Source organism: Triticum aestivum, chromosome 3A (assembly GCF_018294505.1).
Source record: "Triticum aestivum cultivar Chinese Spring chromosome 3A, IWGSC CS RefSeq v2.1, whole genome shotgun sequence".
NCBI lineage: Eukaryota > Viridiplantae > Streptophyta > Magnoliopsida > Poales > Poaceae > Triticum > Triticum aestivum.
In genome coordinates this window covers 297,302,931-297,324,592 of record NC_057800.1, presented here as the reverse complement: position 1 = coordinate 297,324,592, position 21,662 = coordinate 297,302,931, and positions in this window count along the sequence as shown.

The following is a 21,662-nucleotide window of genomic DNA, read 5'->3' as shown; positions in this document are numbered from 1 at the left end:
AGCTCGAGCGCTCTTGGCGTTTGCAGATGTGTCGGCTGCTGCAGCTGCCCTGTCAGCTGCACCAGACGCCCTCTCGGCGGAAGTGGCCGCGCTCAATGCAGATGCGGCGACGCTCTCGGCGCAGCCATCGTAAGGGCCTTCACGAAGTGTTTCCACGGTGTCATCTTTGCAAGAAGAGGGTGCGGGAAAGGGGATCGGGATTAGTGGATTCGGGGGTTGCCGGCACTAGATCAAACGAGCCAGCGAAGCTTAAGGAGGGAGACTTAAATAGACCCAGATATTTTCATCGCAAACGGTTCCTTGAAAAAAATTGTGTGTGATGTTGTAGATAGTTATTATTAGCTGTGAAAGACAAATTTGGAATAAAGTGCTAATGGATGGTGTTTTAAATGAACGAGAAATTTTTTAGTACTAATACAACTATGATGTAAAATTTTGGAAAATTTTAGGGGTCATTTGACCTTCTAAGACATTTAAGTGATTTTCTAGTCATTTAATGACCGTAATTGAAATTTGAACTACATGTACATGCAACAGCTAACCATAATGGTTTGGAAACTCATATTTCGTGTACTTGTGTGCGATTTAATTCCATGTGCAGTGAATTGGAAGGAATTTTCAAACATATTGGTCTAACGGCTATGACACAATTAAGCATGGAGTGACACATATGAAACCTTGGTTGATGTAATGTCATGCCAACAAGATGATGTGGTAAAAAAATTGGCATGTTTGACCAAAGTTTAGATACACACCCCTCACAAACCGGAGCAACTCAGCTCAAGGCTCGTGGTTCCGAGAGGGAACAATGCATGTTTGATGACGAACCGGAGATAGCTTCCTCTTGCAGCCTTCAATTTTTTTTCTATGTCTAACGTGCACTGCTACAACTGTATTGTGAAATTTTTGAAAATTCTTGGGGTCATTTGACCTTTTAAAGACATTTAAGCGTTTTTCTAGCCATTTAATGACCGTAATTGAAATTTGAACTACATCTACATGCAACGCGTAACCAAAACGATTTGAAAAATCATATATGTGTACTTGTGTGCGAGTTAATTCCATGTGCAGTAAAATAGAAGGAATTTTCAAAAATATTTGTATCACGACATGGACACATATGCATGTATACGTATGCATGGCATTTTAATTCAAAAAAAATCAGAAACACATGAAACCTTGGTCGATGTAATGTCATGCCACCAAGATGATGTAGTAAAGAAATTGGCATGTTTGACGAAAGTTTGGACACACACCCCTCAAAAACCAGAGCAACTCGCTAGAAGGTTCGTGGTTCGGAGAGGAACAATGAATTTTTGATGACGAACGGGAGATAGCTTCCTCTTATGGCCTTCAATTTTTTTCTACGTCTAAAATGCACTACTACAACTGTAATGCGAAAATTTGGAAAATTCTAGGGGTCATTTGACCTTTAAAGACATTTAAGTGATTTTCTAACCATTTAATGACCGTATTTCGAATTTGAACTACATCTACATGCAACACCTAACCAAAATGTTTTGAAAAATCATATATGTGTACTTATGTGCGAGTTAATTCCATGTGCAGTAAATTAGAAGGAATTTTCAAACATATTGGTCTCACGACACGGACACATGAATACGTATGCATGGAGTTACATGTCATTTTAATTCAAAAAATAGAAAAATGATGAGAAACATATAAAACCTTGGTTGATGTAATGTCATGCTACCAAGATGACGTGGTAAATAAATTGGCATGTTTGACAAATGTTTGGACACGCACCCCTCACAAACGAGAGCAACTCGCTAGAATGTTCGTGGTTCCGACAGGGAATAATGCATGTTTGATGACAAAGGGGAGATAGCTTCCTCTTATGGCCTTCAATTTTTTTCCTATGTCTAACGTCACTAATACAACTGTCATGTGAAAAAGTGGTAAATTTCAGGGGTCATTTGACCTTTTAAAGACAGTTAAGTGACTTTCTAACCATTTAATGACTGTAATTCAAATTTGAACTACATCTACATGCAACGCCTAACCATAACGGTTAGAAAAATCATAATTTTGTGTACTTGCGTGTGAGTTAATTCCATGTGCAGTAAATTCGAAGGAATTTTCAAACAATTAGTGTCAAGGCATGGGCACATGCATGGAGTACATGCCATGGCATTTTAATTCCAAAAAAATAAGAACTGATCAGAAAAACATGAAACCTTGCTTGATTTAATGTCATGCCACCAAGACGATGTGGTAAAAAATTGGCATGTTTGACGGAAGTTTGGACATACACCCCTCACAAACCAGAGCAACTCGCTAGAAGGTTCGTGGTTCCAAGAGGGAACAATGCATGTTTGATGACGAACGGGAGATAGCTTCCTCTTAAGACCTCGAAATTTTGTCAACGTCTAACGTGCACTACTACAATTGTAATGTGAAATTTTGGAAAATTCTAGGGGTCATTTGACCTTTTAAAGACATTTAAGTGATTTTCTAACCATTTAATGACCGTTATTGAAATTTGAACTACATCTACATGCAACGTGTAACCAAAACGGTTTGAAAATCATATTTGTGTACCTGTGTGCGAGTTAATTCCATTTGCAGTAAACTACAAGGAATTTTCAAAAATATTTGTATCATGACATGGACACATATGCATGAATACGTATGCATGGCATTTTAATTCAAAAAAATCAGAACCACATGAAACCTTGGTCGATGTAATGTCATGCCACCAAGATGATGTGGTAAAGAAATTCGCATGTTTGACAAAAGTTTGGACACACACCCCTCACAAACTGGAGCAACTCGCTAGAAGGTTCGTGGTTCCGAGAGGAACAATGCATGTTTGATGACGAACGGGAGATAGCTTCCTCTTACGTCCTTCAAATTTATTCTACATCTAACAAACACTACTACAACTGTAATGTGAAATTTTGGAAAATTCTAGGGGTCATTTGACCTTTTAAAGACATTTAAGTGATTTTCTAACCATTTAATGACCGCAATTCGAATTTGAACTACATCTACATGCAACGCCTAACCAAAACATTTTGAAAAATCATTTATGTGTACTTGTGTGCGTGTTAATTCCATGTGCAGTAAATTAGAAGGAATTTTCAAACATATTGATCTAACGACACAGACACATGAATACGTATGCATGGAGTTACATGGCATTTTAATTCAAAAAAATAGAAAAATGATGCGAAACACATGAAACCTTGGTTGATGTAATGTTATGCCACCAAGATGATGTGGTAAAGAGATTGGCATGTTTGACAAACGTTTGGACATGCACCCCTCACAAACCAGAGCAACTCGCTAGAAGGTTCATTGTTCCGACAGTGAACAATGCATGTTTGATGACAAACGGGAGATAGCTTCCTCTTACGGCCTTCAAATTTTTTCCTATGTTTAATGTCACTAATACAATTGTCATGTGAAAATTTGGTAAATTTCAAGGGTCATTTGACCTTTTAAAGACAGTTAAGTGATTTTCTAACCTTTTAATGAGTGTAATTCAGATTTGAACTACATCTACATGCAACGCCTAACCATAACGGTTAGAAAAATCATATTTTTGTGTACTTGCGTGTGAGTTAATTCCATGTGCAGTAAATTCGAAGGAATTTTGAATCTTATTAGTGTCAAGGCATGGGCACATGCATGGAGTACATGCCATGGCATTTTAATTCAAAAAAAATTAAAAAATGATCAGAAAAATATGAAACCTTGCTTGATTTAATGTCATGCCACAAAGACGATGTGGTAAAGAAATTGGCATGTTTGACGGAAGTTTGGACATACACCCCTCACAAACCAGAGCAACTCGCTAGAAGGTTCGTGGTTCCAAGAGGGAACAATGCATGTTTGATGACGAATGGGAGATAGCTTCCTCTTAAGACCTTGAAATTTTGTCAACGTCTAACGTGCACTACTACAATTGTAATGTGAAATTTTGGAAAATTCTAGGGGTCATTTGACCTTTTAAAGACATTTAAGTGATTTTCTAACCATTTAATGACCGTAAATGAAATTTGAACTACATCTACATGCAACGTGTAACCAAAACGGTTTGAAAATCATATTTGTGTACTTGTGTGCGAGTTAATTCCATGTGCAGTAAACTAGAAGGAATTTTCAAAAATATTTGTATCACGACATGGACACATATGCATGAATACATATGCATGGCATTTTAATTCAAAAAAATCAGAACCACATGAAACCTTGGTCGATGTAATGTCATGCCACCAAGATGATGTGGTAATGAAATTGGCATGTTTGAAGAAAGTTTGGACACACACCCCTCACAAACCGGAGCAACTCGCTAGAAGGTTCGTGGTTCCGAGAGGAACAATGCATGTTTGATGACGAACGGGAGATAGCTTCCTCTTACGACCTTCAAATTCATTCTACATCTGACAAACACTACTACAACTGTAATGTGAAATTTTGAAAAATTCTAGGGGTAAAGAGATTGGCATGTTTGACAAACGTTTAGACACGCACCCCTCACAAACCAGAGCAACTCGCTAGAAGGTTCGTTGTTCCGATAGGGAACAATGCATGTTTGATGACAAACGGGAGATAGCTTCCTCTTACGGCCTTCAAATTTTTTCCTATGTTTAATGTCACTAATACAATTGTCATGTGAAAATTTGGTAAATTTCAAGGGTCATTTGACCTTTTAAAGAAAGTTAAGTGATTTTCTAACCTTTTAATGAGTGTAATTCAGATTTGAATTACATCTACATGCAACGCCTAACCATAACGGTTAGAAAAATCATATATTTGTGTACTTGTGTGCAAGTTAATTCCATGTGCAGTAAATTCGAAGGTATTTTCAACAATTAGTGTCAAGGCATGGGCACATGCATGGAGTACATGCCATGGCATTTTAATTCCAAAAAATTTAAAAATGATCAGAAAAACATGAAACCTTGCTTGATTTAATGTCAAGCCACCAAGATGATGTGGTAAAGAAATTGGCATGTTTGATGAATGTTTGGACATGCACCCCTCACAAACCGGAGCAACTCGCTAGAAGGTTCGTATTCTTAGAGGGAACAATGCATGTTTGATGATGAACGGGAGATAGCTTCCTTTTACAGCCTTCAATTTTTTTCCTATGTTTAATGTGCACTTATACAACTGTCATGTGAAAATTTGGTAAATTTCAGGGGTCATTTGACCTTTTAAAGACATTTAAGTAATTTTCTAACCATTTAATGACCATAATTAAAATTCGAACTACATCTACATGCAACGCCTAACCACAACGGTTTAAAAATCATATTCTTGTGTATTTGTGTGCGAGTTAATTCCATGTGTAGTAAATTCGAAGGAATTTGCAAACATATTGGTGTCAAGGCATGGGCACATGCATGGAGTGCATGCCATGGCTTTTTAATTCCAATAAATAGAAAATGATCAGAAAAACATGAAAGCTTGTTTGATTTAATGTCATGCCACCAAGATGATGTGGTAATGAAATTGGCATGTTTGACGAAAGTTTGGACACACACCCCTCACAAACCGGAGCAACTCGCTAGAAGGTTCGTGGTTCCGAGAGGAACAATGCATGTTTGATGACGAACGGGAGATAGCTTCCTCTTACGGCCTTCAAATTTATTCTACATCTAACAAACACTACTGCAACTGTAATGTGAAATTTTGGAAAATTCTAGGGGTCATTTGACCTTTTAAAGACATTTAAGTGATTTTCTAACCATTTAATGACCGTAATTCAAATTTGAACTACATCTACATGCAATGCCTAACCAAAACGGTTTGAAAAATCATATCTATGTACTTGTGTGCGTGTTAATTCCATGTGCAGTAAATTAGAATGAATTTTCAAACATATTGGTCTCACGACATGGACACATGCATACGTATGCATGGAGTGACATGTCATTCTAATTCAAAAAATAGAAAAATCATCAGACACATGAAACCTTGGTTGATGTAATGTCATGCCACCAAGATGATGTGGAAAAAAATTGGCATGTTTTTACGAATGTTTGGACACTCACCCCTCACAAACCGGAGCAACTCACTAGAAGGTTCATGGTTCCGAGAGGGAACAATCCATGTTTGATGACGAACGGGAGATAGCTTCCTCTTACAGCCTTCAAAATGTTTCCTACGTTTGACATGCACTAATACAACTGTCATGTGAAAATTTGGTAAATTTTAGGGGTCATTTGACATTCTAAAGACATTTAAGTGATTTTCTAATCATTTAATGACCGTAATTAAAATTTGAACTACATCTACATGCAACACCTAACCAAAACGGTTTGAAAAATCATATTTTTGTGTACTTGTGTGTGAGTCAAAAAATCGTCAGACGATGTAAATATCTGGTGTTCAAAAAACAAAATGTAAAGATCTGGCAAGACAACTGGCCCCCACATGAATGGCGGGGATCATTAATCAGACACGGTCCTGCATTGGAAACCGTCAGCTACTATGTTCACACATGGATTTTGGCTATTATGTTCAGACATGGATTTGCTGCGGGAATTGTGTGTAATTCAAACTATAGTACTCGTGAATTCCGGCGACCGGCGTGTGAACTATCCCTGTCAATCTAGATTCCGACCGCGAATAAATACTACCTTACTCAAGTCGTCCGGCCTACATTCTCATTGCATCCTCCCCTCACTCGCCCTCTCTCTCTCTCTCAAATCTCTGGCATGGCGCCGCCGGTCAGCCCACGCGCCGACGAGGAGTCGTCGCCCCCGAGGACACTCATTCGATTAGCAGCGATGAGGACCCCTATGCGCCGCCTGACGAGGTTGCGCCGGACCCCCCAACTTTGGATTGGTTTTGGGGCCAGTACAATCTTTGTCTATGGAAGTTGCTGCAGACGGTTGAGAAAGCCAGGCAAGTGGCATTCAAGAAGGAGATGGCGGAGGAGGAAGCCAGGTAGCAGGCGGCCTGTGAAGCCCACGATGCCGCCTGGAAAAAGGAGGCGGCGGAGCTTTGGGGGCAGGCGCGTTGTCTTGTTGAGGTGGTGTATGAAGAGGCATATTAGATCAAATAGAAGTATTGTGCTAAAATTTGGAATTATTCCGGGTTCGTTTGGCCTTTTTCTACATTAATTGAGTTTCTGCGCATTTAATGTGCATAATTCAAATTTGAACTACAAGCACATGCTCCAGTGCACCAAAGTTGTCTAAAAATCACGTGTGTGTCCTTGGGTGTATTTATAGGTCCCATGCAAGAAATGGGAATGAAATTCAAACATCTGGGCGTCATGGCTCGGCTGGAAAGATTGAGAAACTTGGTTTTTAAATTCCTGTAAATCCAAAACACGCCTGAAAATCATGAAACTTGGCATGGTGTCATGACATGGCACCAACATGCAGCGGTAAATTTTTTGGCCGAATTGGGACAAGCTTTGGTGTAAGCTTCTTGCAAACCGGAGCTTCCCTCAAGAAGGCTCGTGGTTCCGAGGGGGGACGTGTCACCTTCGTGTGCAAAATGAGATATGTACACTGCCTTCTCCTGCCTTAATTTTTTTACACAGGCAGATTAGACCCAATAGAAGTATCATGCTAAAATTTGGAATTATTCCGGTTTGTTAGGCCTTTTTCCTACATTAATTGAGTTTCTACGCATTTAATGTGCATAATTCAAATTCAAACTACAAGCACATGCTCCAGTGCACCAAAGTTGGCTGAAAATCACGTGTGTGTCCTTGGGTGTATTTATAGGTCCCATGCAAGAAATGGGAATGAAATGCAAACATCTGGGTGTCGTGGCTCGCCCGGAAAGATTGAGAAAATTGGTTTTTAAATTCTTGTAAATCCAAAACACGCCTAAAAACCATGAAACTTGGCATGGTGTCATGACATGGCACCAATATTGTGACGCCCCGAATCCGATGCGCCAGGTGTCTTCCCATTGTTTGCTGTTATTGCCATGTCTTTTGCTTGTGTGTCGCATCTTTTCCATGTCATCATCTGCATTGCATCATCATGTTTCCCCCAGTTCTCTCCATTGTCCGTTCTGAGCCCAGACACACTTACACGCGCCCGTGGCACCTCCGAAATATTATTTTATAAGTGGCTAGAAAATGTTCTCAGAATGGGTTGAAAGTTGGCATGCAGTGTTGTTATGCTGTCAGTAGGCCGTCTGCCATGTTTTGTCGCATTCAGAGCTTGTTTGATAGCCCAACCGTTAAACATATAGAGGCATTATAGCCGGTCATACGTCGGACGTTATCGGTCTCCAGAAACAATCATTGGGCCGCTTTCCGACTCTCTCTTCTCAGTCCAAGGCCCCTCTTCACAGTCCACTCCCACTCTAAACTAGCGCCACCAAACCCCCCCTCTGACCGGAACCGTCTGATTGACATCGGAGGGTCCAGAGACAACCCCTAGAACCAAACCCTAGCAATTTTTGCTATTTATGGACACCCTCCTTCCAAATTTGGCATTCCCTAGTCTGCACCAACCTGCAGCTACAGCAAACCCCGCCTTCCTCGTTTTTAATGCCATGCCACCCCACGATTGCCACTTGTCGCCGGCCCAGAGGCCAACGCCGCCACCCGCCATAGGCCCCAGGCCAATCCCCTTGCTCCACGTCGCCAACCCCGCCTCCTGCAGCCACTCACACGCCTCCACGTCGCCCGACCTTCACCTCTTATAGCGTTGCTAGTTGCAGGTGCCTTGCAGGTTGTTCCATGTAGGAACATGGCTATGTTGGGCTATCATATGATCTCTTATTTGATTAATGCATCTGTACACTTGGTAAAGGGTGGAAGGCTCGGCCTTATGCCTGGTGTTTTGTTCCACTCTTGTCGCCCTAGTTTCCGTCATACAAGTGTTATGTTCCTTGATTTTGTGTTCCTTATGCGGTTGGGGTTATGGGGCCCCCTTGACAGTTCACTTTGAATAAAACTCCTCCAGCAAGGCCCAACCTTGGTTTTACCATTTGCCTTACCACCACCTATACTTTTCCCTTGGAAGTTGTGCTCCCGAGGGTCATCTTTATTTTAACCCCCCGACCAGTGCTTCACTAATTGTTTGTCCGAACTGGGGGATGTCCGGCACCCCCTGGGCAACTAGGGTCTATGCCAACCCAACATCTAGCCCATCCGGTGTGCCTTGAGAACGAGATATGTGCAGCTCCTATCAGGATTTGCCGGCACATTCGGGCGGTCTTGCTGCTCTTATTTTACCATTGTCGAAATGCCTTGTAACCGGGATTCCGAGACTGATTGGGTCTTTCCGGGAGAAGGAATATCCTTTGTTGATCGTGAGAGATTTTGATGGGCTAAGTTGGGACACCCCTGCAGGGTATAAACTTTTGAGAGTCGTGCCCACGGTTATGTGGCAGATGGGAATTTCTTAATATTCGGTTGTAGAGAACTTGACACTTGACTTAATTAAAATGAATCAACCACATGTCTAGCCGTGATGGTCTCTTTTCGGCGGAGTCTGGGAAGTGAACACGGTCTTGTGTAATGCTTGAACGTAAGTAGTTTCGGGATCACTTCTTGATCGCTTCTAGCTCCACAACCGTTGCGTAGCTTCTCATCTTACTCTTATTTGCGTATGCTAGCCACCATATTTTCTTATCGCTTGCTGCAACTCCCCCTCACTACCTTATCCTACCCATAAGCTTAAATAGTCTTGATCTCGCGGGTGTGAGATTGTTGAGTCCTCGTGACTCACAGATACTTCCAAACAGTTGCAGGTGCCGATGATACCAGTGCAAGTGACACAACCGAGCTCAAGTGGGAGTTTGATGAAGATCTTGGCCGTTATTATGTGGCTTTTCCGGATGATCAGTAGTGCTGCCCAGTTGGGGCGATCGGGGATCTAGCATTTGTAGTTATCTTCCTTTATTTTGGTTCCATAGTCAGACCTTTGATTATACTCTAGATGATGTATGTTTAACTTGTTATTTGTGTGAAGTGGCTATTGTAAGCCAACTCTTTATCCCTTTCTTATTTAGTACATGGGATTGTGTGAAGATTACCCCTCTTGCGACAAAACCACCATGTGGTTATGCCTCTAAGTAGTGCCTCGACACATGGGAGATATAGCTGCATCGTGGGCATTACAAACTTGTTGCGGTAATTTTTTGGGCCGAATTGGGACAAGCTTTGGTGTAAGCTTCTTGCAAACCGGAGCTTCCCTCAAGAAGGCTCATGGTTCCGAGAGGGAACGTGTCACCTCTGTGTGCGAAACGAGATATGTACACTGCCTTCTCCTGCCTTAATTTTTTACACTTGTAGATTAGACCAAATAGAAGTATCGTGCTAAATTTTGGAATTATTCCGGGTTCGTTTGGCCTTTTTCTACATTAATTGAGTTTTTGCGCATCTAATGTGCATAATTCAAATTTGAACTACAAGTACATGCTCCAATGCACCAAAGTTGGTTGAAAATTCATGTGTGTGTCCTTGGGTGTATTTGTAGGTCCCATGCAAGAAATTGGAATGAAATTCAAACATCTGGGCGTTGTGGCTCGGTCGGAAAGATTGAGAAACTTGGTTTTTTAATTCCTGTAAATCCAAAATATGCCTGAAAAACATGAAATTTGGCATGGTGTCATGACATGGCACCAACATATTGTGGTAAATTTTTTGGCTGAATTGGGACAAGGTTTGGTGTAACCTTCTTGCAAACCGGAGCTTCCCTCAAGAAGGCTCGTGGTTCCAAGAGGGAACGTGTCACCTCCGTGTCTGAAACGAGATATGTCCACTGCCTTATCCCGCCTTAATTTTTTACACAGACAGATTAGACCAAATAGAAGCACCGTGCTAAATTTTGGAATTATTCTGTGTACGTTTCGCTTTTTTTCTACATTAATTGAGTTTCTGCGCATTTAATGTGCATAATTGAAATTTTAACTACAAGCCCATGATCCAGTGCACCAAAGTTGGTTGAAAATCACGTGTTCGTCCTTGGGTGTATTTATAGGTCCAACGCAAGAAATGGGAATGGAATTCAAATATCTGGCCGTCGTGGCTCGGCCGGAAAGATTGAGAAACTTGGTTTTTTAATTCCTGTAAATGCAAAACAGGCCTGAAAATCATGAAACTTGGCATGGTGTCATGATATGGCACCAACATGCTGTGGTAATTTTTCTGTCCAATTTACGAAGGCGCACACATTAACAATCAACAAAGTCATTTTGGAATAAGTGCTGTCATGTTACAAATCGGAAACACAAGTATTATTTAAACCATGGGCGTTCTACTTACCATTTACGCGTCGCCACGCGTCCCCTTTTTTTATTGGCTAGGAGGTGCCATGCGGGCTAGCTATTTGAGTATGGGAGGCATGCGATTAGACCCCTGCGCGTGCTCATCAGGAGGAGAGCCCTTTGACCGCTACCCGCCGCGCACCTCCCTCCCAACGTCTCCATTAATGGCGCCCGAGCCCCTGTCCTATGGCGTGGCTATGTGTGTCACTGGACTAAGATTCAAGAGAGAGAAATGAAAATCTGAAGAGAAAGTTTTGCACGGATCTTGTTGTAAGATCTGATGGATCTATATAACATCGACTGCGACTTATGGCAAGCATGATGAATATAAGGATGATGACATTGGATAATAATTGTCTTACATATTTAGGAACATAATGAAAAAAAGCCACATGCGGCAAAGCCTGAAATACACATGGGCAAAAGATGGAAGACAGCGATCTGGCTCGCTGATCTCTACGTTGCTGCATGCCGCAGGAACTAGTCTCTATGGCGAGCGGCAATGGGCTCTTTCTTGTCCTCAAGTAGCTGCTTGAGAGCATCCACGGATTCCTCCACTGGCCTTCTGCACTCAATGTGCAACATGGCATTCTCATCCACAAGTTTCTCAACAATGATGTCGGTCCACTTTAACAAGGCAGCGGTCTCCTCCTACTGCTCCGCACTTCCGACGATCTTCACCCTCAGCAGGTCAGGCTCTGCCCGGAGCTTCGCATTGCTCTCATTTAGTTGCCGGATGATGCCGACAAAAGAGGCTTTCATGTCATCCTGCAACCTCGCCCAGCCGGAGATCTGATCCATCTGGCTATGGACGACCGCATGCACGCGCCTATAAGAGTCCTCGCCTGCCCACGAGGCATTTTCCCCTACTGCCGCGGCACGGGAGGACATCTCTGGTGCATTCGCCGCGCGGCAGGACATCTCTTATGGTTCCGTGGCGCGGCCGGTCCAGTCTGCCACATCGACGGTGCAGCGGGACCTGCGTGCTGCTTCGGCGACACGGCGGGACCTCTGTGCTGCTACAACCGCGCGGCGGGACATGTCTGCTACGTTCGCGGTGAGGCGGGACATCTCTCGTGCTTCCGCTTCCATGCTCGCATCTCCCTAGTGCCAATCTCTTGACCCAGAACTCACGCAAAGGGAACGATGATGAATGACTTTGTTTTTGTGGATGAGGATTTGAGGAGGAATGTCCAGTCATCTTGGAGTAGTAGTATTTATAACCGGGTAGTAATACGCTCCTAAGTGAGAAGCCATTTAGGTTTTGATCGGTGTGATCGGTGTGATCGGCCATGGCAGACTCAAAATTTACTGACGATTATAAGTGTGACACTATTCCTGGAAGGCGTGACGTGGGCACGTATGCCTTGTCGGCTGTGTACATGGCATTTGCACCATAGGGTGCACCATAATAGGCAATGTCAGCACATGTCTTATTCCAACAACCGTGTGCGCTCGTTATTACCATCACACACGCTTCTTTTAATTAGAATTTTGGTGCCTGTCTAGCGCACACACGTTGATCTATCTAACTGTTTCAGTTTGTTGTGGCTAATCACAAACAGTTCATCCATGTGAAGTGTATGCCATCAATCCCAGACACTTTGATCTGGCTGACCAATTTCTATTATGTTGCCTAATCACAAACTATTAATCCTTCTGAAGCGTATGCCCTCAATCACACACACCTTGATCTTGCTGACCGTTTCTTTTGTGTTGCCCAATCACAAACAGTTCATCCGAATGAATCGTATGATGTATATCGCACACGCGTTCGTCAGGTTGTCCGTTTCTTTTGTTCCGCCTCATCGCAAACAGTTCATTGGACTGAACCGTACACCCTGCATCGCACATGCAACTAAAATCTGAACCGTGTTTGATGCCACCACCATTGCAAATGTTTTTCACCTTTTTTGACGGTTATTTTACACTACCGTTTGTGATTATTGCATCGCACACAGTTTCGGCGAAGGGTCTCTGATCGTAGTGTCGCGTTAGTAGCATCCCGCAGTCGTGTTGGTCTTGTTGCACCGATATGGAAACATTTGCTTGATTCCTCGGGACTCTGCGCCTGCGCTTGCCTCCTTGGCACCAAAGGGGAAACTGGTACGCTGCCATGATAACCTCGCGAGGTGCCTAGCCTTGGTCGTCATGTGAACCTCGCGAGGAGCAGAGTGACCTTGGTCGTCATGGCTCACGTCATGTGAACCTCATGAGGTGCACCTTGCCATGATATCTCCGCTCCTCAGGAGCCAGCCTAGGGAGGCCGCCCCCGAGGGAGGTCTTGGTGTCATCCGCCTCGCGAGGCTTGGCCCCTCACGAGGGTCTTGAGTTGTTGTTGTTGAAGCTGGGTTGTGTCAGGCCGTCGATGGAGCCACGTCATGGGCCGCGTTCACGAAAGTCTGGGTACCATTGTTCCCAGGACGACGACAGTAGCCCCCGGGCCCAAGGCGCGCTCGAACTTGGCTTCAAGGCGAAGCCAAAGGGCAAGGGCGGAGAGCCGCGGCCCCAACTACCTGTGGCCTCAGTCGATATGTGGCGATGGACGGGTCGTGGGCGCCCTCACTTCCCCACACAACCTTCATATTCGTCGGGCTTGGCGGTCACCGTCACTGACTCAATTCGAGCTTTATTGCTTGTCGCGCGCTCCCTTGGCTCTTGCACCTTCTCGGCTCTCCCTGTCGACATGGCCCCGAGGTTGACGAGGAACAAGGGAAAAACCGCATTCTGGCTGAATCTCCGCCGGCCTTCGAGCCCGCCCTCGAGCGGTCGACGGTGTTCAATCAGGAGATGCTGGACAAGATCCGTCTGGTGCTTGCCACCAATTCCAATGAGTGGAACACTATAGTGGCTTGGCCTGCTTCCTGTGCCATGGTGGACATGGCGGCCACTACAATCCCCATTCATCTCCACGCCCTCTTAGCAGGTTGATTCCCCCCTTTTCCAACTTCTTCGATGCCATAATATCGCATTACCAAGTCCACACATTGCATCTGGATCCCCAATACATCCTTCTCCTCGCTGTCTTCTCCTTCGTCTGCGAGGCCATGGTGGGCATTGATCCCTGCGTGGCCTTGTTTCGCCATTTCTTCTCGCTTCACCTGGCTGACGCCTGTCAGTGCTTGGGGTGCCTGACCTTTCAGGCTTTGGCGGCAACGGCCAGCCAAGGGATTGACTTTGAGCTCTCGCCATTTGTAAGTGGATTCCGGAAACGGTGGGTGTTCGTGGATGTCGGCGTGCTAAACTCCCTGCTCTTGCTCCCCCGGGCATCGGCTGTACCCAGCTCCAGGTGGGGGCAGGTGAAGCTTGTCGACCCTCGGCTTGCCCGTGTTTGGCGCCGGCTGGCCAAGTTGAAGGAGGTCAGAGTGACGGCTCCCATGGTGGTGAAAGAGTTCATCCAGTTCCGCATTGCTCCACTCGAGCGCCATTCTCGACGGATGTGGACCTTCATCGGCATCAGGGACCCCATGAGGCTCCATGTACATGCGCTTCCTCCCGAGACACTGCGCACGGTGCGCGACCTCCTGACGGGTGACCCTATGCCAGCCATGCTTCCGAAGGAGGGCTGCCTCTTGCACTGCTTCTCGAACATGGAGGGGTTCATGAGGCAGATGCCCCTCTTTGACGAGTGGGGGTTGCGCCTGGCTAGACTTGAGGGGCCCCGCGAGAACCCTATCCTCGTGGTCCCTCTGCCTGCCGTCTCGGTGGTGCATGCCCCGAGGTGGACGCAGGGGGGTGAGCGCCGCCGGGTGCTGTCAGGGCGGCTGATGATGAAGCGACGCAGCTCGGTGCTCCTGAGATGGCAGTGCTCGAGCTCGGGTGAGCCGTCCTAAGGGGGAGATCAAAGACTCGGTGTGATTCGAGGTTCCCGAGGTCATTACCCATGAAGCTCGGAGAAGCGGTCCTGAGGTGGTGGCCTGAGAGATGACGGTGCCCAGGGCTCCCGTGGTCGCCACTCCAGTGGCTCTACAGCCCGCTCCGGATGCTGACGGCCGGGCCCCAGGCTTCGCCCAACTGTGCCGGAACTTCGAGGTGCTCCGCAAGAGAAAGGGGCCTCCTAGCTGCTGTGGTGAAGCCTACCGGCCACTAAAGTAGAGGAAGTACATAGCCATCAATGAGTAACTACCTCTTCTTCATGATTTTATGTGTGCCGCATCCTTTCCTGACAATGGCCCTTCAGGATCCCTTCACACACGGCAGCGAGATCTCCTGAGGGGCGGCCTCCACCAGTCCTCAGCTCACCCCTGGTCTCGAGCTCCCCCCACCGGTCCACCTTGAGTGGCGCAGGGCCCGTCCTAGAGGCGGACGTGTCAACGGGTGGCATTGATCATGTGTTCCTGTCGTCCCTCCTTCATTGTCCATCATGGGTGTAGAAGGCATGCTGAGGGCTCCTCCGTTGGTCCTCATCGGCGGTTGGGCGATCCCAGCCTTGGCTTCGTCTTCGAGTAGCGAGGCCACGCCATCTGGTGCCCCTGCCGAGGGCGGGAGGGTGGCGAGGAAGGTGCCCGCCCCCCGCCAGGGGCAGGCAGGCCACCTTAAGCTTCCCCAATGACCCCGAACGTGAAGGACGGGCTTGGCTGTCCACTGGAGTTCACGCACGGGCGTGGCGCCGTACACCATGATCTCTTCCAGGAGGCGATGGGTGCACTGAGCCATCTCCGAGAAGAGCTTGTCGAAGTCGACGCTCGCCTTCAGACAATGGACCGTCGACTGGCTCACGAGTGGCACCAGTTGAAGGTTGCCATCAACCTTGCACATCCTCAGCATGATCGCAACAAGGCAACGGTCGCGGTGTCCCTTACGACCTCATGCGAGGCCAGAGCCCGAGCCTTGGAGGTGGCCAGGGAGGCTGACCATCATCGCGAGGCCGTCGAGGAGCGCGAACGGGAGATCCGGGCCTTGAACGCTACCCTTGAGCAGCGGATCGAGGCGCACATGGTTGTCTTGGCATCAATTAGGGCAGCACCTTCCGAAGAGAAGGACATCCCGAAGCGCTAGGAGGCACTGGCGCTTGAGGCCTTGGAGTGAAGCCTGGAGCTTGAGCGGCTGGAGGTGAGGGAGCACCAGGTGGCCACGGCTGAGGATGCCATCACCGCGCAGGAAGCCAAGGTCCAGGAGGAGGTCGCCCGGATGGTGGCGAAGGTTTATGCGGATCTTGCCGATCAGTACCGTCTAAAGCTGGAGTTCTTGGAGGCCCAAGCTGAGGACAGGACCGCTGCCCTTAGGACGAAGCTGAAGGAGATGGAGCAGCGTGAGACTTGGCCTCGTCACGCGCCAACTTGCTCTCACTCTAGCGGCAGATTGATGGCGCTGCATCCCTCGCGAAGCAGAATGCGGATGAGGCGTGTCGTCGGCAGACGCTGCAGCGTGAGCATGCCCCCATGCTTCTGGCCCGCAGGGTGAGGGCCAACCGAGCCCTGAGTGCCATTTGTTAGGAGAGCGCCCTCATCCCCGCGTGGAAGAGTACACCAACCACGTTCGCTTCTTCACAGAGGTCGGGACGCGCCTGGAGGACCGGGCTGTGAGGTCCCGCGATCTCGTCGAGGAGAGGAGTCGAGGCCTCCTTGCGCGTGCATTCTCTTGCGTCTTCAGTCATTTTCAGAACCTCGACCGCCACTTTGATTTTGACGTCGTCATAGCCCCAGTGCCAGGGGTTATCCGAGACAACCTGTCGTACTGGGTGGACGGTCATGTGGACGCTCTGGTTAGAGAGTTCGCCCCTGAGGACGACGCGGCGGTGATCGTGGTGGATTAAGATGGCGAGGATGACGACGATGAAGATGACATTAGTGACAGTGCAAGTAGTGCGGATGAGAGCGACGAGGATGGTGATGGGGGTAGTACGTCCAGTTAGGCCTGCACTCCTTCGCTTAAACCTGCACGCAAAGACTCAGACACGGCCCCACAAGGTGTGAGAGCATTTTGGAGGTGGATCCCCTTGTAATGTGTAAATTCATGTTCTGTCTTTTCAAAGCTAGACTTGAAGTGTGCTATCACAAGCTTGTGAGCCCCCAAGCAGGGTTGTTGCTGATACTTATCTTGATCTTAGTAGGCCTTGAGTAGGTCCTGGGTCATAGACACGCCTTCCTTCCTAAGTGAGCTCTCTGAGGCCCGTGAGGTCTTGACCTCCCCAAGGGCCTGCTGGCTCGCCCAAGAAAGCCTTGCCAGGAGCGAATGCCAGACTATGACTGGGTATGCGCTTGATGATCCAGCGGTGATTGCGCCCTTGGCCTGGGAGGCCCCACCATCGGCCGGGACAACCTGAGCATGCCTGGCGCGCCATACCACACCGAGCCCCTGCTCGCAAGGCGCTCGTAAGAGGGGAAGCGGGTGCAAGACCCTCAGAAAAACAAGAAACCAGAAGGCAACAAATTGGCACAAATCGAGAGAAAAGTCTCCCCATTTTTGACAACATAAAGAGGACTTCGAATCTCAATCCAAAAGGCGGCAAATCGAGTTACAGAGAAAGGGGCAAAAGCAAATAGCCGCATCTGGGACCTAGCTAGTCTTCTTGTCTTCTCACCAGCGCGGAGCCAAGTGCTTTCACTGGATGTGAGGATGGCCATTGGGGGACAATGTCGATGGCCAGCATGGAGCATGGTGCTTTCACTTGGACGTGGGCGGGAGCCCCCGAGGCTGAGGGGCGGCACTCCGAAGACTCCGGGGCATGTACAACCCAACTTATTATTACATGAGAGTGTCATGAGTGGTGACCTTCACAGGCATGAGCCTTGCTTCATATCGCCTGACGAGGTCCCCGCCCTGCACCTCCCCTGACCACTGTTGGGGCGACTAGAAACCAGGACGAGACCAAGGGGCAAGTGGGACACTAGCGGCGCCCTCGGCGACCACGGGCCCTCTGTCAAGGGGGGCTCACCAGCGCCTCCCCCAGCAGAGGACCTACCTCTGTGCGATGACTTGTTCCGTGTGGCGCAAGGGAGGCCCTGCCTCCGGGACATGCCCACACGGCCCCTAGTGCGCTGGTCCTGCCGGTAGAGGGGTCACCGCCTGGCGTCTCCGGCCGCTGGAGTGCCCTTGTTCACCTGCGTTCCATGGTTAGCGTAAGCATGCCCCTAGGGTCTTGGCCGTACCCTGTGGTTGTTGTCATCGAAGGGTTCGGCGAAGATTTCGGGCGGCTCTTGGAAAGCTCCGCCCTCTAGCGTACCTTCTGCCCAGCTCGGCTTGGGGAACAAGCTGGGGTCTTCCTCAGGAGTGTAATCCAGGTCCATCATGTGGAGCACATAGCCATCTGGGGCCGCTGCGCCGGAGCCTTCGCCTAGGTGCCCCACACTCTGGGCCACCAGGACCTGCGCCTGGCCCTGGTGGCCGCGGGGTGACGTCCCAGCGCGGCCCCACAAGGGACTGCTGGAGCTTGCCCCAGCCGCAGGAGGTGCGGTCACAGCAGGATGAACAGCGCCGAGGGCCATGTTGTTGCTGTCGAATCCCTCGGGTGCTCCGAGGGGCGCACGGGCGCGTCGGGGCCCGACGCCCACTTCTGCCACTACCTGAGGCATGGACAGTGAGTAGAATGGTGCCGCACCCCTGTAGGCGGCGTCAAGTAGTCCAACAACCCACTCCAGCAGGGTATCGCGGCCGCCCTCCGCCAACCTACAGCGCAGTAGCTCTCGTGCCATGATGATCAGAACCTTCATGTTCGGCTGCTCCCGTCGAGTGTGTGGTGCCGTCGCCACGGCATATCCCGAAAACTACACGGCGGCGCGCGTACGCCGAGGTGCGAGGGCGGGTAGCGCCGGCCCGTGCCGCCCGTGTCCGGTGGGGTTAGGCAGTGTGCCAGCCGCCTGGAGAGCAAAGTGGAGGTCTTCCTGGGAAAATGACACCGCCCGGGTCGGCCAAGTGGCCTATTGCTCGGCATGAACCCTCTGATCGTCGGCCATTAGGGCTGTTAGGCGATGACGGGCTAGCTAGAAGAAGAGAGGCTCCGACGCACGCCTGCCTGGCATGCCAAAGTTCGGATTTAGGGTTCCGCGGGCCCTTGAGAGGTTCGAACACTAGGGTGCGTGCAAAGAACTATCCTGGTTCGGGCCACCTTGCGGTGTAATACCCTACTCCAACTTTGTGGTGGATTGCCTCGAGGGGCTAAGGATGAACTAGTACAGTGGTGGAACAGCCTTAGGAGGTGAGGTGTTCTTGAGCTCGATCATCCGGTGGATGAGAGGATGATCTGAATCATCCCCCTCTATGGTGGTGGCTAAGTCCTATTTATAGTGGCCTTGGTCCTCTTCCCAAATGTAGGCGGGAGGGATCCCACAACGGCCAAATTTGAAAGGGGACAACTAGTACAAGCTATCCTGACAAAAGTAGTCTTTGTCTGGAAAAGGCTCTGGTGGTGACGCTGCGGTGGCATCCACGATGACCTCCCTCCTGTCATCTTGGCAGTCTTGGTCTTATTTCACTGATATGGAAACCTTTTCTTGATTCCTTGGGACTCTGCGCCCGCGCTTGCCTCCTTGGCACCAAAGGGGAAACTAGTATGCTGCACCCGCCGGCGCCCGCCTGGCCTTGGTTGTCATGGCTCATGTCATGTGAACCTCACGAGGTGCTCCTTGCCTTGATATCTCCGCTCCTCGGGAGCCAGCCTAAGGAGGCCGCCCCCCAAGGAGGTCTTGGTGTCGTCCGCCTCGCGAGGGTCTTGAGTTGTTGTTGCTGAAGCTGGGCCGTCGATGAGCCACGTCGTGGGCCGGAAGCAGGCAAGTCTGGGTACCCCCATTCCTAGGACGTCGACACCCCAGGGCGGCACTCCAGGCACCAGTTGTCCTCGTCGAAGACCTTGAAGAACAATGTGGAGGCGCCATCATACTGAAAGTGGATGGCGAGGGGCCCTTTTGGACGGCAGGCCCAGGCGACCTCGCCCCATCCACGGGTCATGAAGATGCCTCCCGGGGGGACGACCTCGACCTCTGCCCCCGTGGACAGGCTACAGCACCCGGCATGCTGTAGCCACAGCTCAAGCGGCCCTCTTGGCGGCATCTCCTGGGCGAAGAACCTTGGGAACCAGATAAACATGCGCAGTGGCATTTCCGCCCACATCACGAACTTGTGCGAGGAGCCCTCGGCGTGGATTCATGGGCTGACTGGCTATCCAGCCACGGCCTGCCCACTGCGATCCCGAACTGCGCGATGCTGGGCACTGCCACCTCGCCCAGGGCCCTGCGTATGGGCGAACAAGGGGGTCGAGAAGCGAGGCAGAGGCTGCTCATACCAAGGCCACGTCACCGCCCGTCCTTCGCCACCGTCATGAGGGCGGCTAAACCATTTTTTCGGCAGAAGTGGTTTAGGCTCCTCCTGAGGGGACTTTCGCTTCTCCTCCACAGAGAATCTCCTGATCGGTGCCATGGATGCTATGGCAAGACGGAGTAGAAGAAGGAGTGGGCAGCAAGAAGATTGAGAAGAGCGAGGGGGCTCTACCCCTCCCCTCATTTATAGCCGGAGGGAGGCCATCCGCCGGCCTCCATGATCCCATGCAATGATGGTTATCTCTCTGCATGCAACAGAGTCGCGTCAAGTCGAATGGTTGCTGAGGCCGCATTGGGAAGCGAAGACGCCTGCGTCCCATAAATCGCCATGCGTCAATCAAGGATGCAGGCGGTTAGGGCCCACGGCGCTCCGCACTTCCCCATTGGCTTAGCCTTGAAGCCAAGTTCGAGCGCGCCTTGGGCCCGAATGCTATTGTCGGTGTTTTGGGAACGGGGGTACCCAGGCTTGCCTACCTGCGGCCCATGGTGTGGCTTCATCCACGGCCTGGTATGGCCTAGCTTCAGCATCAACAAACTAATGAGCCTCGCGAGGGGCCAAGCCTCGCAAGGCGGACGACTCCAAGAACTGCATGAGGAGCGGCCTCCTCAGGCAGGCTACCGAGGAGCAGAGATTTCTATGCAGGCTTCACCTCATCAGGTTTGGATGACGTGAGCCATGAATACCAAGGCCAGGCGGGTGCCAGCAGGCGCAGTGTACCAGTTTACTCTTTGGTGCTAGGGAGGCAAGAGCAGGCGCAGAGTCCTGAGGAATCAGCCAAAAGTTTCCATTCCGATGCAACAAGACCAAGACTGCCAGGACGGCAGGATGGAGGTCATCGCCGAGCCCAACGCGGCGACACGACTAGAGGCTTTTGTACGTGAAGACTGCCTTTGTCAGGATAACATGTACTAGGTGTTTCCCTTCGAATTTGGCCGTTGTTGGAACTCTTCCCGCATTCATTTTGGGAAGAGGACCAAGGCACAATAAATAGGACTTAGCCACCACCATAGATAGGACTGGAGGGCATCGGATCGGATCCATTCCATCCTCACACTCACCGGCTCACATGAGCCCAAGAACGCTCCTCCTCCTGAGGTTGTTCTCCCATTTTACTAGTTCATCCTCAGCCCCTCGAGACTGTTGGATTTTGGGCTCTGGCAAAACCATTGAGGTTCGAACACCGGGGT